This window comes from Gobius niger (genome assembly GCF_951799975.1).
Source record: "Gobius niger genome assembly, chromosome: 4".
NCBI lineage: Eukaryota > Metazoa > Chordata > Actinopteri > Gobiiformes > Gobiidae > Gobius > Gobius niger.
The window spans coordinates 786,515-804,239 of record NC_136855.1 but is presented as its reverse complement, the minus strand read 5'-3'; positions in this window follow the sequence as shown (position 1 = coordinate 804,239).

Genomic DNA, 17,725 nt, shown 5'->3' with positions numbered 1-17,725 from the left:
ATCACAGCAGAGAGAGAAACCACAACGACCAATCACAGCAGAGAGAAACCACAACGACCAATCACAGCAGAGAGAGAGACCACAACGACCAATCACAGCAGAGAGAGAAACCACAACGACCAATCACAGCAGAGAGAGAGACCACAACGACCAATCACAGCAGAGTCAGAGTCAGTTTGAAAAGGACAGTGGAGCAGTAGATGTCCTCCTCATCCCCTGGCCCTGAAACCGTGACCTGGGCCGTCTCTGAAGCCGGATCCGGAGCCACGCCCACAGGAGCAGGTGTTGTGTTGGGCTTTGCACCTGCAGCTCCTCCTCCATGAATCCAGGCGTCCTCCATGATCTGCTGACGTGAACAGAGCCCAGGTTATAAACAGCTCTGACTGTGGATCAGCGGCGCTTTCATGTCCTGCCACGGCCCCGGAACATCGGCCATCACCGGGTTCTCCAGGGACGGAGCGACGCGGGGCCCGGGCCGGGTGGGGGTTATCGTGGGCACTCTGGGTCGGTCGTGCAGGGTCGTTGCATATTCCAATCAGGGAAGAACAGATCTCAGTCTGGAGGAGCACCGGCCTGTCAGGACTTTGTTGATCTCATAATGGAGGAATTCACTTTGTGCAAGAACGTCCACGTCAGCAGCTCCTCCTGACTTCACACTGTAATATTTATTTTTCAGATTTTCTACTTGCTGGGTTTCAGTGACATTGCAACGTTCAAAAGACTGAAAATAAAGTATTATATGTTGTCAAAATGAACACTGCCCCCCCACTGGATCCTGTGACATCATCATATTCTGGGACCTGAAAACAACCCATAGATCCAAATGCAGCTATGGAGTCGCCGGGAGGGGACGTGTCCCTCTGACCACGTCCCTGTGACCATGGTCACAGGGACGTGGTCACAGGGACATGGTCAGAGGGACATGGTCACAGGGACATGGTCACAGGGACGTGGTCAGAGGGACATGGTCACAGGGACATGGTCAGAGGGACGTGGTCACAGGGACATGGTCACAGGGACATGGTCACAGGGACATGGTCAGAGGGACATGGTCACAGGGACATGGTCACAGGGACGTGGTCACAGGGACATGGTCACAGGGACATGGTCAGAGGGACGTGGTCACAGGGACATGGTCACAGGGACGTGGTCACAGGGACATGGTCAGAGGGACGTGGTCAGAGGGACATGGTCAGAGGGACATGGTCACAGGGACATGGTCACAGGGACATGGTCACAGGGACATGGTCACAGGGACATGGTCACAGGGACATGGTCAGAGGGACATGGTCACAGGGACATGGTCACAGGGACATGGTCAGAGGGACGTGGTCACAGGGACATGGTCACAGGGACATGGTCACAGGGACATGGTCACAGGGACATGGTCAGAGGGACATGGTCACAGGGACATGGTCACAGGGACATGGTCACAGGGACATGGTCAGAGGGACGTGGTCACAGGGACATGGTCAGAGGGACGTGGTCAGAGGGACGTGGTCACAGGGACGTGGTCACAGGGACGTGGTCACAGGGACATGGTCAGAGGGACATGGTCACAGGGACATGGTCACAGGGACATGGTCACAGGGACATGGTCACAGGGACGTGGTCACAGGGACGTGGTCACAGGGACATGGTCAGAGGGACATGGTCACAGGGACATGGTCACAGGGACATGGTCACAGGGACATGGTCAGAGGGACGTGGTCACAGGGACATGGTCAGAGGGACGTGGTCAGAGGGACGTGGTCACAGGGACGTGGTCACAGGGACGTGGTCACAGGGACATGGTCAGAGGGACATGGTCACAGGGACGTGGTCACAGGGACATGGTCAGAGGGACGTGGTCAGAGGGACGTGGTCACAGGGACGTGGTCACAGGGACATGGTCAGAGGGACGTGGTCAGAGGGACGTGGTCACAGGGACGTGGTCACAGGGACGTGGTCACAGGGACATGGTCAGAGGGACATGGTCACAGGGACGTGGTCACAGGGACATGGTCACAGGGACATGGTCACAGGGACGTGGTCACAGGGACATGGTCACAGGGACATGGTCAGAGGGACGTGGTCAGAGGGACATGGTCACAGGGACATGGTCACAGGGACATGGTCACAGGGACATGGTCACAGGGACATGGTCACAGGGACATGGTCACAGGGACGTGGTCAGAGGGACGTGGTCACAGGGACGTGGTCACAGGGACGTGGTCACAGGGACATGGTCACAGGGACGTGGTCACAGGGACGTGGTCACAGGGACATGGTCACAGGGACATGGTCACAGGGACATGGTCACAGGGACGTGGTCACAGGGACGTGGTCACAGGGACATGGTCACAGGGACATGGTCACAGGGACGTGGTCACAGGGACATGGTCACAGGGACATGGTCACAGGGACGTGGTCACAGGGACATGGTCAGAGGGACATGGTCACAGGGACGTGGTCACAGGGACGTGGTCACAGGGACATGGTCACAGGGACATGGTCACAGGGACGTGGTCACAGGGACATGGTCACAGGGACATGGTCACAGGGACGTGGTCACAGGGACATGGTCACAGGGACATGGTCAGAGGGACGTGGTCAGAGGGACGTGGTCACAGGGACGTGGTCACAGGGACGTGGTCACAGGGACATGGTCACAGGGACGTGGTCACAGGGACGTGGTCACAGGGACATGGTCACAGGGACATGGTCACAGGGACGTGGTCACAGGGACGTGGTCACAGGGACGTGGTCACAGGGACATGGTCACAGGGACATGGTCACAGGGACGTGGTCACAGGGACATGGTCACAGGGACGTGGTCACAGGGACATGGTCACAGGGACGTGGTCACAGGGACATGGTCACAGGGACGTGGTCAGAGGGACATGGTCACAGGGACATGGTCACAGGGACATGGTCACAGGGACGTGGTCACAGGGACATGGTCACAGGGACATGGTCAGAGGGACGTGGTCACAGGGACGTGGTCACAGGGACATGGTCACAGGGACGTGGTCAGAGGGACATGGTCACAGGGACATGGTCACAGGGACGTGGTCACAGGGACATGGTCAGAGGGACGTGGTCACAGGGACATGGTCAGAGGGACATGGTCTGACCACGTCCCTCTGACCATGTCCCTGTTTGTCGGCTTCACACTGACGTCTCTGCGTTTAAAAAGTTTCCTGTCTCCTGCTCGTGGTGTCAGAGAAGCTGCTGCCCCCCCCCCACACCCGTCCCCCCCCTCCGGCACCTGCTCCCTGAGCCCCGGGGACACGCACCCTGGGCCCGGCCCGCGGACAGCTGCCGTGCGCCCGGGCCGAGACAGGGTCCGGGGTGGGGGAGGGGCTTACAGATGGCCGGGGGGGGGCACGCGGGGGGGGGAGTCTGTGTGGGAGAATTACAGAGCACAAAAGGCACGTCATGGGGCCGGGCCGCGGGACAATCCGATGGTCGTGACATTGTGTTTTTGCGGCTCGGGGGGGGGGGGGGGGAGAGGGGGGATCAGCTGGTGTCCCGCTGCAGAAGGGGGTCACCACGACGACGGGGGGGGGGGCTGTGGTCAACAACAACACGGGGCAGAGGGGGAGGGGCTTCAGGCAGGTCATTATTAACAACAGAAGTTACTGCATTTCCTCGGGCTTGACTTTATATCTGTTTATTTACAACACGATACAAACTAGTACTGTAGTAAAAAAGTACTTGGACAAACTGGTACTCGATATAATTCTGGTACTCGAGTATAATTCTAAAGAACAACGAGCAGGAGACGAACAGTTTTATATTTTAATGATCTAAACCTCCTTTATCCCCCTGAGCTCAGTTCAGCTTTACCCAAATGTAAAAGAGAAACAAAAATGTGACAAAAAGTGGCAAGAACGCGAGGATACAGATCAGTTACAAACAGTTTTGTGGGTCTTAGCGTTCAAATAAGAGTGTACCCTCCAGTGGAGAAGCTTGTAGATTTGGGTAAAGCTGACCTGGAGACAGTGCACTGGGTTACGGCGAGTGGTCAGAGTGATCAGGGTCAGTAATCGTCACGTAAGTCGTGTTTCACTCACATAGTTTTGGAAACTAGAAGGTCTCGGAGTCACCCTGGCATATCGACTGTAAAGTTCAGGAATGTGATGTCATGTCGCTAAGCATCATGGGATTAGCAGCAACTGTAAAGTAATGGAGATTTTACAAGTTAAAATCCTGGAGTTCTTGTTCAGAGTAAAACACTTGGACTTCACAGCAGTAACGGAGATGTTCCACTTTTTATACTGTTGTAACTAATGTTAGTCTGTGGAGATGTATGCTAGCAGCTGCAAAGATGGCGGATCTCCATGGCAACTGTGGACTTTACCGAACTCTATAGGCTTTAGATTTGGCTATAAATAATTGCTAACCTTAACCCCTTAACTCCCACCTGAACTGAGCACATTTTCTCCAGTTTGGCTTTACCCCAATCCAAAAGCTTCTGGAAAAAAGCTGTGAAAATAGCAACAAAACTGAGACGAAAACAATGATGGAAATGTGACAAAAAAGTGAGAAAAATGTCACAAAAATGTCACAAAAATGTCACAAAAATGTCACAAGAAATGGACAAAAAATTGACAAAAAAATGACAAAAATATGACAAAAATGTGACAAAAATGTGACAAAAATGTGACAAAAATTTGATTAAAAAAAATTGATAATTATTTTTTAAAAATGTGACAAAAAAATGACAAAAAATTGACAAAAAATTGACAAAAAAATGACAAAAAATGGACAGAAAAATGACAAAAATGTGACAAAAATGTGACAAAAATGTGATAAAAAATTGACAAAATAATGACAAAAATGTGACAAAAAAATGACAAAAAAATGACAAAAAATTGACAAAAAATTGACAAAAAAATGACAAAAAAAATGACAGAAAAATGACAAAAATGTGACAAAAATGTGACAAAAAAATGACAAAAAAATGACAAAAATGTGACAAAAATGTGACAAAAATTTGATTAAAAAAAATCCTCTCGGTTCAGGCGGGAGTTAAGGGGTTGAACCTAAGCTGGCGGGAAACAGGGTAATTCAAGCACTTTGAGCCATTTAGCTCAGAGAAGATGTCACTTGTTCCAGAGAAGAGTCCTCTGAGTCTCAGAGACATTGCAGTGACGTCACATCGTATTTGTGACAGAACTCCTGGAGACCAAGTGAGACTCTGCTGAGATCAAACCTGTTCTTTTTCACCAAGACTTCCTGGAGACTCGCCTCATCTCCAGGGGACGACTCTGAGACACCTCCGTGACCAGCAGTGACTCCAGTCTCCAACTAGTCTCCAGGCCGGTGCGAGGGGCGCCATCAGCTCCTCTGGTGAGATGGGCCTGGAGCTTAGTGCAGAAAACAAACAGTGAGAGCTGTGGGTCCGGACAGTCTCTGTGACGGTCTCTGTGACGGTCTCTGTGACGGTCTCTGTGACAGTCTCTGTGACGGCGAGTCTCCTTCTGACATCCCGCCCATGTCGCGCTGGTTTGTGGCTCTTCTTTCTGCTCCATGACCTCAGAACAATATCCTGTCTGCTATCGAGCAGATTAGCCTCTCTCTGACCACAGGAAATGAGGAGCGAGAGAGAGAGAGAGAGGGCCCCTCACAGCCAGGAGTGACTCAGAGGCGGCTCTCTGGGGCCCGAGTCATCAGAGCGAGGTCAGCGTGAGGTCACTGAGAGGTCACTGAGAGGTCACTGAGAGGTCAGCCCACGGGGAGCGAGGGCTAAGCCGGGTCCAAACGAGGACCTGAACTTTCATTCTTCAGTATTTCCAGGATGAAGAGTCACGATCTAAAGACTAAGATGGATCTTCATTTTTGACTTAAGTGTCTGACTCACTGGCCTGGAGACCAGTTGGAGACCAGGTGGCGACCAGTCGGAGACCCCTTTAGATAAGGCAAGTCTCCAAGTGGTCTCAGTGAAAACAAACAGGTTTGATTTCTGCTCCGAGAGGTCGACGCAGTCGTGTCGTTAACAGTATTGTCCTCAAAGACGTTTCTGTGACGTCCCTGCAACGTCTCCAAAACCTGTTGGATATGAAGGAGACTCGCAACATCACCACAACTGAAGTGAAGACAGCGGAGACGTCTCGGAGACCGAAATCAAAGACCGAGACCTGGAGACTCTCCTCATCGCCAGGACGTCTCTGTGACCAGCAGCAACTCCAGTGTCCAACTAGTCTCTAACAGTCTCCAACTAGTCTCTAATAGTGTCCAACTAGTCTCTAATAGTGTCCAACTAGTCTCTAATAGTGTCCAACTAGTCTCTAATAGTGTCCAACTAGTCTCTAATAGTCTCCAACTAGTCTCTAATAGTGTCCAACTAGTCTCTAATAGTGTCCAACTAGTCTCTAACAGTCTCCAACTAGTCTCTAACAGTCTCCAACTAGTCTCTAATAGTGTCCAACTAGTCTCTAATAGTGTCCAACTAGTCTCTAACAGTCTCCAACTAGTCTCTAATAGTGTCCAACTAGTCTCTAATAGTGTCCAACTAGTCTCTAACAGTCTCCAACTAGTCTCTAATAGTGTCCAACTAGTCTCTAATAGTGTCCAACTAGTCTCTAACAGTCTCCAACTAGTCTCTAATAGTGTCCAACTAGTCTCTAATAGTGTCCAACTAGTCTCTAACAGTCTCTAACTAGTCTCTAATAGTCTCCCACTAGTCTCCAGGCCGGTGAAACAGGCGCGTAGTCAGTCTCAACAAGTCTCTCCAGTGAGAAGCCTGTTTTTAAGGAGTGAAGATACTTCAGTGACTCACATCTGTGACGACCGTCCCGCTGTTGTTCTATTTCACTTTTTATTTATTTTATTTTAATCCTCTTTATGCCCCTATAGCCTTGTAGTTTAAAGTTTTAGTGTTTTGATTCTAGAAGTAACATTTTAAAGTTACTCTAATACAATAATAAGTTCCTTCAAAAAGTGAGTAAATGTTACAGTAACAAAAGCTTAAATATAAATCATCTGTTGTTGTTGTTTCGTACATTTTTCTTCAGAAATTCATTTTTTATGGAATATTAATATTTTCACATTTTACATGGTTTGTTTCTCATCAATGATATAAAGTAAATGTTTCTTTACTGTGAGGAGAGTCTGCACGTGCAGCGCCACTGCGCCCTCTGCTGGACACTTTCTGCAGGAACTGCTATTTCTGTAAAACTTTCTCTAAATGCAAAGAATATATAAGTATATCGTCATTTCAAGGCAAAAAGATCAACCTTTAAAAACAAACATTTTTCTTGACAGTAACAAAAAGGAAAATAATATTTTTTTTAGTCAGCAGAGTTTCTGCAGGACATTAAAAAACATAAATGAGTTAGGCCAAAATCAAGGCCTTAAATGTCATTAAAAACACTGAATTCAAACTCATGAAATCTAAATCTATAGGCGGCGTTCACGATTCAGAATGTGATGATGTCATTATGTCAGATGGAGGGCGGGGCCAAGACAACTCTATGGGAGAAATGCAGTTTTTGCAAGAAATCTCCAAAACTATAATTGACAAATGTTTTTCCTCATCAGTGTTTGATCTGACTGGATTCACAAACCTGTGATATTATTTTTGTGTCTGAAAGTCCTTTCTATTGGACAATAGATTTTAATTCTGTCATGGCTGATTTTAACTTTAGCTGGAGAAATGGAGAACATGAACACATCTGTGAATGACAACAACTCACGTCGATCCACTCAGTTTCTAATCTTTTATTTTCCTTTATATCAAAGTCCAAAACCTGCGTTGTGCGTGTGGTCAAAGACGGCGTCGCTAATCTGTCCCCCCCCACACACCCGCCTCATAAGTGTCTCAAGTTTGTGTCGTGTGTGTCCAGTTGGCAAATGGACGGAAAATAAGCGGATAAAGTTTAGAACACCGGTCGTTATCGGTGCAAATGAACATTGGACATTTTTACACAAATCAATCTACGGAACATCAGATTTTAGCAGTGAACTTTTTCCCTTGCTCTCTGCTTAATGAATGGGCGTCGCGCTCGACCGGAAGTGTCAGGACAACGGAAGTGTCAGGACAACGGAAGTGTCAGGACAACAGAAGTGTCAGGACAAGGTAAGTGTCAGGACAAGGTAAGTGTCAGGACAAGGTAAGTGTCAGGACAACGGAAGTGTCAGGACAACAGAAGTGTCAGGACAACAGAAGTGTCAGGACAAGGTAAGTGTCAGGACAAGGTAAGTGTCAGGACAACGGAAGTGTCAGGACAACGGAAGTGTCAGGACAACGGAAGTGTCAGGACAACGGAAGTGTCAGGACAAGGGAAGTGTCGGGACAACAGAAGTGTCGGGACAACAGAAGTGTCGGGACAACGGAAGTGTCAGGACAACAGAAGTGTCAGGACAACAGAAGTGTCGGGACAACAGAAGTGTCGGGACAAGGGAAGTGTCGGGACAACAGAAGTGTCAGGACAACAGAAGTGTCAGGACAACGGAAGTGTCAGGACAACAGAAGTGTCAGGACAACAGAAGTGTCGGGACAACGGAAGTGTCGGGACAACGGAAGTGTCAGGACAACAGAAGTGTCAGGACAAGGGAAGTGTCGGGACAACAGAAGTGTCAGGACAACAGAAGTGTCGGGACAACAGAAGTGTCGGGACAAGGGAAGTGTCGGGACAACAGAAGTGTCGGGACAACAGAAGTGTCGGGACAACGGAAGTGTCAGGACAACAGAAGTGTCAGGACAAGGTAAGTGTCAGGACAACAGAAGTGTCGGGACAACAGAAGTGTCGGGACAACGGAAGTGTCAGGACAACAGAAGTGTCAGGACAAGGGAAGTGTCGGGACAACAGAAGTGTCAGGACAACAGAAGTGTCAGGACAACAGAAGTGTCGGGACAACGGAAGTGTCGGGACAACGGAAGTGTCAGGACAACAGAAGTGTCAGGACAACGGAAGTGTCAGGACAACGGAAGTGTCAGGACAACAGAAGTGTTGGGACAAGGATAGTGTCAGGACAATAGAAGTGTCAGGACAACAGAAGTGTCAGGACAACGGAAGTGTCAGGACAACGGAAGTGTCAGGACAACGGAAGTGTCAGGACAACAGAAGTGTCAGGACAACAGAAGTGTCAGGACAACAGAAGTGTCAGGACAATAGAAGTGTCAGGACAACAGAAGTGTCAGGACAACAGACGTGTCAGGACAACAGAAGTGTCAGGACAACAGAAGTGTCAGGACAACAGAAGTGTCAGGACAACAGAAGTGTCAGGACAACAGAAGTGTCAGGACAACAGAAGTGTCAGGACAACAGAAGTGTCAGGACAATAGAAGTGTCAGGACAACGGAAGTGTCAGGACAACAGAAGTGTCAGGACAACGGAAGTGTCGGGACAACGGAAGTGTCAGGACAACGGAAGTGTCAGGACAACAGAAGTGTCAGGACAACGGAAGTGTCGGGACAACGGAAGTGTCGGGACAACGGAAGTGTCAGGACAACAGAAGTGTCAGGACAACGGAAGTGTCAGGACAACAGAAGTGTCAGGACAACAGAAGTGTCAGGACAACAGAAGTGTCAGGACAACAGAAGTGTCAGGACAACGGAAGTGTCAGGACAACAGAAGTGTCAGGACAACAGAAGTGTCAGGACAACGGAAGTGTTAGAACAACAGAAGTGTCAGGACAACAGAAGTGTCAGGACAACGGAAGTGTCAGGACAACAGAAGTGTCAGGACAACAGAAGTGTCAGGACAACAGAAGTGTCAGGACAACAGAAGTGTCAGGACAAGGGAAGTGTCAGGACAACAGAAGTGTCAGGACAACAGAAGTGTCAGGACAACAGAAGTGTCGGGACAACGGAAGTGTCGGGACAACGGAAGTGTTAGAACAACAGAAGTGTCAGGACAACAGAAGTGTCAGGACAACAGAAGTGTCAGGACAACGGAAGTGTCAGGACAAGGGAAGTGTCAGGACAACAGAAGTGTCAGGACAACAGAAGTGTCAGGACAACAGAAGTGTCGGGACAACGGAAGTGTCGGGACAACGGAAGTGTCGGGACAACGGAAGTGTCAGGACAAGGGAAGTGTCAGGACAACAGAAGTGTCAGGACAACAGAAGTGTCAGGACAAGGGAAGTGTCGGGACAACGGAAGTGTCAGGACAACGGAAGTGTTGGGACAACAGAAGTGTCAGGACAACAGAAGTGTCAGGACAACAGAAGTGTCAGGACAACAGAAGTGTCAGGACAACAGAAGTGTCAGGACAACGGAAGTGTCAGGACAACAGAAGTGTCAGGACAACAGAAGTGTCAGGACAACGGAAGTGTCAGGACAAGGGAAGTGTCAGGACAACGGAAGTGTCAGGACAACGGAAGTGTCGGGACAACGGAAGTGTCAGGACAACAGAAGTGTCAGGACAACAGAAGTGTCAGGACAACAGAAGTGTCAGGAAAACAGAAGTGTCAGGACAACAGAAGTGTCAGGACAACGGAAGTGTCAAGACAACGGAAGTGTCAGGACAACGGAAGTGTTAGAACAACAGAAGTGTCAGGACAAGGGAAGTGTCGGGACAACGGAAGTGTCGGGACAACAGAAGTGTCAGGACAACAGAAGTGTCAGGACAACAGAAGTGTCAGGACAACAGAAGTGTCAGGACAACAGAAGTGTCAGGACAACGGAAGTGTCGGGACAACAGAAGTGTCAGGACAACAGAAGTGTCAGGACAACAGAAGTGTCAGGACAACAGAAGTGTCAGGACAACAGAAGTGTCAGGACAACAGAAGTGTCAGGACAACGGAAGTGTCAGGACAACGGAAGTGTCAGGATAACAGAAGTGTCAGGACAACAGAAGTGTCAGGACAACAGAAGTGTCAGGACAACAGAAGTGTCAGGACAACGGAAGTGTCGGGACAACAGAAGTGTCAGGACAACAGAAGTGTCAGGACAACAGAAGTGTCAGGACAACAGAAGTGTCAGGACAACGGAAGTGTCAGGACAACGGAAGTGTCAGGACAACAGAAGTATCAGGACAACGGAAGTGTCAGGACAACGGAAGTGTCAGGACAACAGAAGTGTCAGGACAACAGAAGTGTCAGGACAACGGAAGTGTCAGGACAACGGAAGTGTCAGGACAACGGAAGTGTCAGGACAACAGAAGTGTCAGGACAACAGAAGTGTCAGGACAACGGAAGTGTCAGGACAACGGAAGTGTCAGGATAACAGAAGTGTTAGGACAACAGAAGTGTCAGGACAACAGAAGTGTCAGGACAACAGAAGTGTCAGGACAACGGAAGTGTCGGGACAACAGAAGTGTCAGGACAACAGAAGTGTCAGGACAACAGAAGTGTCAGGACAACAGAAGTGTCAGGACAACGGAAGTGTCAGGACAACGGAAGTGTCAGGACAACAGAAGTATCAGGACAAGGGAAGTGTCAGGACAACAGAAGTGTCAGGACAAGGGAAGTGTCGGGACAACGGAAGTGTCAGGACAACAGAAGTGTCAGGACAAGGGAAGTGTCAGGACAACAGAAGTGTCAGGACAAGGGAAGTGTCGGGACAACGGAAGTGTCAGGACAAGGGAAGTGTCGGGACAACGGAAGTGTCAGGACAACAGAAGTGTCAGGACAAGGGAAGTGTCAGGACAACAGAAGTGTCAGGACAACAGAAGTGTCAGGACAAGGGAAGTGTCAGGACAACAGAAATGTCAGGACAACAGAAGTGTCAGGACAACAGAAGTGTCGGGACAACGGAAGTGTCAGGACAAAGCAAAGAGAGGCAAATGTGGGCGGGGCGGAATAAGGTGAATATGCTTTATTGCTCCTCAGCTGAAGGTGCGGTTGGAGGAACGGTGCTGAATCTCTGGGTGAGTTTAAAGTCGGACTCTCGTTAACTTCACAGCGATTCCCCGACTTCTCTCTTATGGACGAGGACAGAGACAGCGCCCTCTACTGGACTGATATGAAAGACCTGCATTAAAGCACCATCTCTTTAGCCATTGGCGGCGTCATTATTTTCTCACAGGTACTTTATCAGAAAATACTGACCGGTAGAACGCTGGAAAATCCCATTCAAGTCACTGGAGCTTTTGCTGGCATCGTGAAGAGTTCATGAAACTGCCACTGTCTTTCAATTTCAGTACAGATATTGTTACATGTTGTCGATATTCAAAATGGCGGCACCCTGAACTATGATGTCATTGGAAACACATGTATGTTTTTATGATTGTGTTCCTGGTGGAAACACAAACTCTTCTGCACTGCAAAAAGTAATTAACTAGATCAGTATAAACATCTCAATTTGAGCATAATAATCCAAATTTTAGTTGTTTTGACTAGGTAAGAAGTTGTTGGCCATTTGTCCTAGATTATTTCACTTGTTCTGAGATGTTTCTGACTCGTTTCGATACATTTCGTCCTTATTTCAGGTCATTTTCTTTGCCAATGGAGTAAGAAAATTGGTCTTATCTCATTGGCAATTTTACTTTCTTATTTCAAGCGATTTACCTTAGAACTGGTGTGAAATGTCCTCAAACAAGCAAAGTAAACTTGGTCCGATCAGGAAAAGTGTCTAAATGAGTGAAAACCGACAAAAACAAGAAACATTTCCTGAATTCAAGACATTTAAGGCAATGCTTGATATTTACTTTTTGCAGTGTGGTTCTGTGAAACCAGAACACTGCAGTGAGTTTGTGAACAGCTCGCTCTCCTCGTGAGGCTCCGGCGCCCCCTGCTGGTGAGCGCCGCCCTCTCCTCCTCATGATGATGATGATGAACACATTATTGACTTTGCTTAAATGACTTCATCTTTATCTCGCGCTCGTGTCTCTGTGGGAGATGAGGCGGAACCATAACTGATGCCGAGCGCTTCTGAACGCCGCCGCCGCCTCCGCCACGCCGCTTCAGCACCAACACTAAAGCGGATTAGATTGACTGCCATCCCGATTTGAGCCGTAATTGCGCATTAAATCCCGCACCTCGCCGTTCGCATTTGCATTTTTATGGCGGTGGAGCGGCCCGCGTTGGAGACAGCGGCGCCGGGGCAGGTCACAGCTCATTGCGCCGCGTCCCGCTCCTCGTTCTCCACAGTCCCATTCAGATATGCAGATAATGTCCCAGGGCACCGACCACGAAGACGGCGTGGTCATAAACAATGCCGCGCCGCGGAGACGGAATGAGTTTGTACAAGAGCGAGACATTTGTTTGGCGTTTGAAAAGGAGGCAGGAGCACGAAGAGGCGGAACGACTCGCTCTACATCACCCCCGGGTGTGCGGGCGGGGGGGGGGGGGGCACATTTTAAGTTTCACTCTCGGAGTTCAGAAACCAAACTTTGATTAACTTTGAGCGACTTTTCCCCAGCGGCGGCGGCAGCAGAAAACATCTGAGAAGAAGAGCTTTGTGTTTTTGTGCTCCTTTGACCTGGTGATGTTCTCAGCCTGGGGCTCCGTACGAAAGCGGTTAACCGGTCAGAGGTCTGACGCCAAACCAGACGTGCGTCAGCGTCTGCCATGATAAGAAATGTCCAAATTGGTCTGTCAGTTAGGAAGTAGTTAGGGAAAGAAGTCTCAATGCTAACTATCTAAGCCACTTTAGCATAGGGACCCCTGATGCTAACTATCTAAGCCACTTTAGCATAGAGACCCCTGATGCTAACTATCTAAGCCACTTTAGCATAGGGACCTCTGATGCTAACTATCATAGCCACTTTAGCATAGGGACCTCTGATGCTAACTATCTAAGCCACTTTAGCATAGGGACCTCTGATGCTAACTATCTAAGCCACTTTAGCATAGAGACCCCTGATGCTAACTATCTAAGCCACTTTAGCATAGGGACCTCTGATGCTAACTATCATAGCCACTTTAGCATAGGGACCTCTGATGCTAACTATCTAAGCCACTTTAGCATAGAGACCCCTGATGCTAACTATCTAAGCCACTTTAGCATAGGGACCTCTGATGCTAACTATCATAGCCACTTTAGCATAGGGACCTCTGATGCCAACTATCATAGCCACTTTAGCATAGGGACCTCTGATGCTAACTATCTAAGCCACTTTAGCATAGGGACCCCTGATGCTAACTATCTAAGCCACTTTAGCATAGGGACCTCTGATGCTAAATATCTTAGCCACTTTAGCATAGAGACCTCTGGTGCTAACTATCATAGCCACTTTAGCATAGATACCCCTGATGCTAACAATATTAGCCACTTTAGCATAGGGACCCCTGATGCTATCTATCTTCACCACTTTAGCATAGGGACCCCTGATGCTAACTATCTAAGCCACTTTAGCATAGGGACCTCTGATGCTAACTATCTAAGCCACTTTAGCATAGGGACCTCTGATGCTAAATATCTTAGCCACTTTAGCATAGGGACCCCTGATGCTAACTATCTTAGCCACTTTAGCATAGATACCCCTGATGCTAACAATCTTAGCCACTTTAGCATAGGGACCCCTGATGCTATCTATCTTCACCACTTTAGCATAGGGACCCCTGATGCTAACTATCTTAGCCACTTTAGCATAGATACCCCTGATGCTAACAATCTTAGCCACTTTAGCATAGGGACCCCTGATGCTATCTATCTTAGCCACTTTAGCATAGAGACCCCTGATGCTAACAATCTTAGCCACTTTAGCATAGAGTGCACAGGTGCACATTTAATAATAAAAAGAATGAAAAAATAATAATAAACTTTATAAAAGTGACAAAATCCATGTTGTCGTCTCCACAGCTCAGTCACATGTCAGTGTGTTAAAGTAAACTGATTAAATGAAGACAGTTTGTGCTTTTGTTTTCATTTAGTAGAAACTTGAGCCACACGGATCATTTGCTGCTGTAGCTTTAAAAAACAGCTGTGGAGATAAAATGACACTGAAGGGACATGTTTGGTTCGTTTGGATTTTTTTTCTCCTCATATGTCATTTGTCATTTCCTTAAATATGTGGACACTATGTTGTTGTTGTTGTTTGGACACTGTACAGTAGGGGGCAACATGTGCTTTTGTTTGCCTGCAGTCCACAATAACTTTAAAGAAGAAGAAAAACAGCTGTTGGTGATGTCACTTCCTGGGGGACGACTTTCAGAAGCTGTTAGGACGCGTGGAGGGCTGGCTGACGTTCTCCGGCTGGTGAAATCAAACCGTCGTCGCCGACTACAATTTGGCTTTCTTGTACTTATATTGTGGCACATAGACTTTATAGTACTACACTTTTCTGGGTGGTGTCTCTCTTGGTGCATGGGAAGATCTAAAGGGGGTGGCTCTGGGGGGGAGAGGGGAAAGCAGGGGAAAGCGAACCAGGTCAGGTAGTAGTGGGAGTCGAGAAAGAGAAGAATTATCCAAGATGGTCAGGCGAGATGTGCGTGAGGAGAAAGAATTTAAAATTATTTCTAAGTTTAAGGACGAAGTGAGAAGAGTTCCCAACCCCCTTAAACTGAATTGGGGACATTTTACACGCTAAAATTTTGTCTAATGGGAATGTGCTGATATTTTGTAAGACCGAAGCCCAAAGGAAGAAGGCACTGGTGTTAAAGGGGCTATATCATGCTATTTTAGCCATTCCAAAGTTAAGTATAGGCATTTATATGATATATTGTACCTCTACCACTATGGAGCACTCATTTTTGTGATAAATATAAGTGTTTTCTGGAGGTATTTTTCAAACCCGGAAGACACAACGCTTCGATTCAGTTAACTCCGCCCCCTCTCTCCGCACATACAACTTTACCGTAATATAAATAAACAGCAATAAGTGAAGTTACTTCACGATGCAGTTATACGGAGTTGACATCTGCAACACAGCTTCATAAATGGCTAACATACATGCTAATATGCTAACACACAAGCTAACCCGCGTTTGGATTGACTCACCCTCTGGTCCATCGCTGTTTACATTATGGGACTCGCGTTGGTTATAAAAGTTAATCCACTTTGATTCTGGCGAAGGTTCACCAAACATCCATCAGTGACAGTCACAGAAAAACAATATTTTGGTGATAGTCGCTGAATCCCGGAGAAAAAAACAGCTGAGTGGCCTCTTCCTGAAAAAGGTTGAATATAAACTCCTCGTCCTCGTAGCCAAACGCGCTTCTTTTTCTCCGTCCGTGACATTATCGTTAGTTAAGAATGAAGAACAGGTGTCCAGAGTAGGTAACGAGCTCCATCTTCAGCTGCAGCGCAAACATGACTGATCTGTTCAGACGCGATGTGTTTGTTTTGGCCTCAGCTGACCTGGAAGCACATCAGGCACATCCTTTTTTTTTTTTTTTTTTTTTTAAACATTTTTTACTCTTTGTTTCTCTCTTACGACAGAAATAATGAAAAAGCTGTTTTACAAATTAAAATCAGGCCTTAAGCATAGAATTAAGACATTACATTACAGACTTCGAGCACTTCCGTTCCGCTGTTACGACACAACTGAACACTCAGTCGTTCACCAGGAGAGGGAGGAGCAGCTGCTCAGAGAGCACGATCAAGGAGGATTGCGGAGAGCTGCGTGAATGAAGCCTCAAACCACTCTGGGGGTGTTTTTGATAAGGAAATAGCATAACAACATGGCTAAAAGCTCCAAAAAGTCGATTTTGCATGATATAGGACCTTTAAAGGAGTTGGATAGGCGAGCTGTTGAGGGTTTGGTGCCAGGGATCAGCTTAGACTCCGTCCAGGGCTCGAAAGGGGTCGTTTATATTGAGACAGACATTTTGGAGGATGAAATTTATCAAAATCTAAGGGGGGGATCAATTTCGGGAGTGAAGAGGTTTAAAACCAGGATGGAGGGAATTTCTTTTAAGGAGGAGGTCTTGCTGCAAAGGGTTACTCTGGGATTTATGTCATATCAGGTCCACCCTTGCGCTGTTATAAGTGCCCGAGGTGCAGTGTGTAGAGGGGAGAAAAGGTGTGGGAAGTGTGGAGGGGAGCATGATTATTTGGAGTGTATAAACAGTGAGATAAAGTGCTGTAATTGTGGGGGCAACCATGTGGCGGCGCACAGGGGCTGTGGGGCGCATGTCAAGGCCCAACGAGTGGAGACAATTACAAGGACTGAAAATATCTCCTATGCGGAGGCAGTTAGGAAAGTCAAGGGAGTTGGTCAAGAGATACAGCAGGTTCAAAGGGAACAGCAGGGCGATGGTCTAGGCTCAGATGATTGCTTTGTGGTGCGCAAAGTGGCGTTCTTTGCCTTTTTACCGGAGGTGTTATGGGCAGCGAGGCAGGTGGACACGCCGTCAGGTATAAAGGCAATGATTGCAAAAGAGGCAGGTAGGTTTCTGGGCACAGAGGTGTCCCCGGAGCACTTGAACCTCGCGTATGCACGTTGGGAGGGGGCACAAAGAAGGGTCAGTCAAAGTGTGGAAGGCTCCTCAGTAGGGTAGATGTTTTATATATTACAGTGGAATGCGCGTAGCCTTATTGCAAATGGACAGGAGCTGAAGAGGTATTTAGAGGACTTTACTAAGAAGCCTGATTTGATTTGTGTCCAGGAGTCACGGTTAAAGCCTTGCCTGGAGTTTGTGGTGCCTGTTTATGTGAGTGAGCGGTTTGACCTTGATACTTGCACTTTGGATGAAGTGTTGCAGGTGGTGGGAACACCGGTAGTGTGGGTAGGAGATTTTAATGCCCATAACCCGTTGTGGGGTAGTAAGTCTCGTGATTTTAATGGGGAGGAAGTTGAGGGTTTTCTGGATAGGAATGGATTAATTTGTATGAATGATGGCAGGCCCACGAGGTTTGATGTCAGAACGGGAGGGCTTTCATGTATTGATTTGGCCCTGGCTTCTAGTG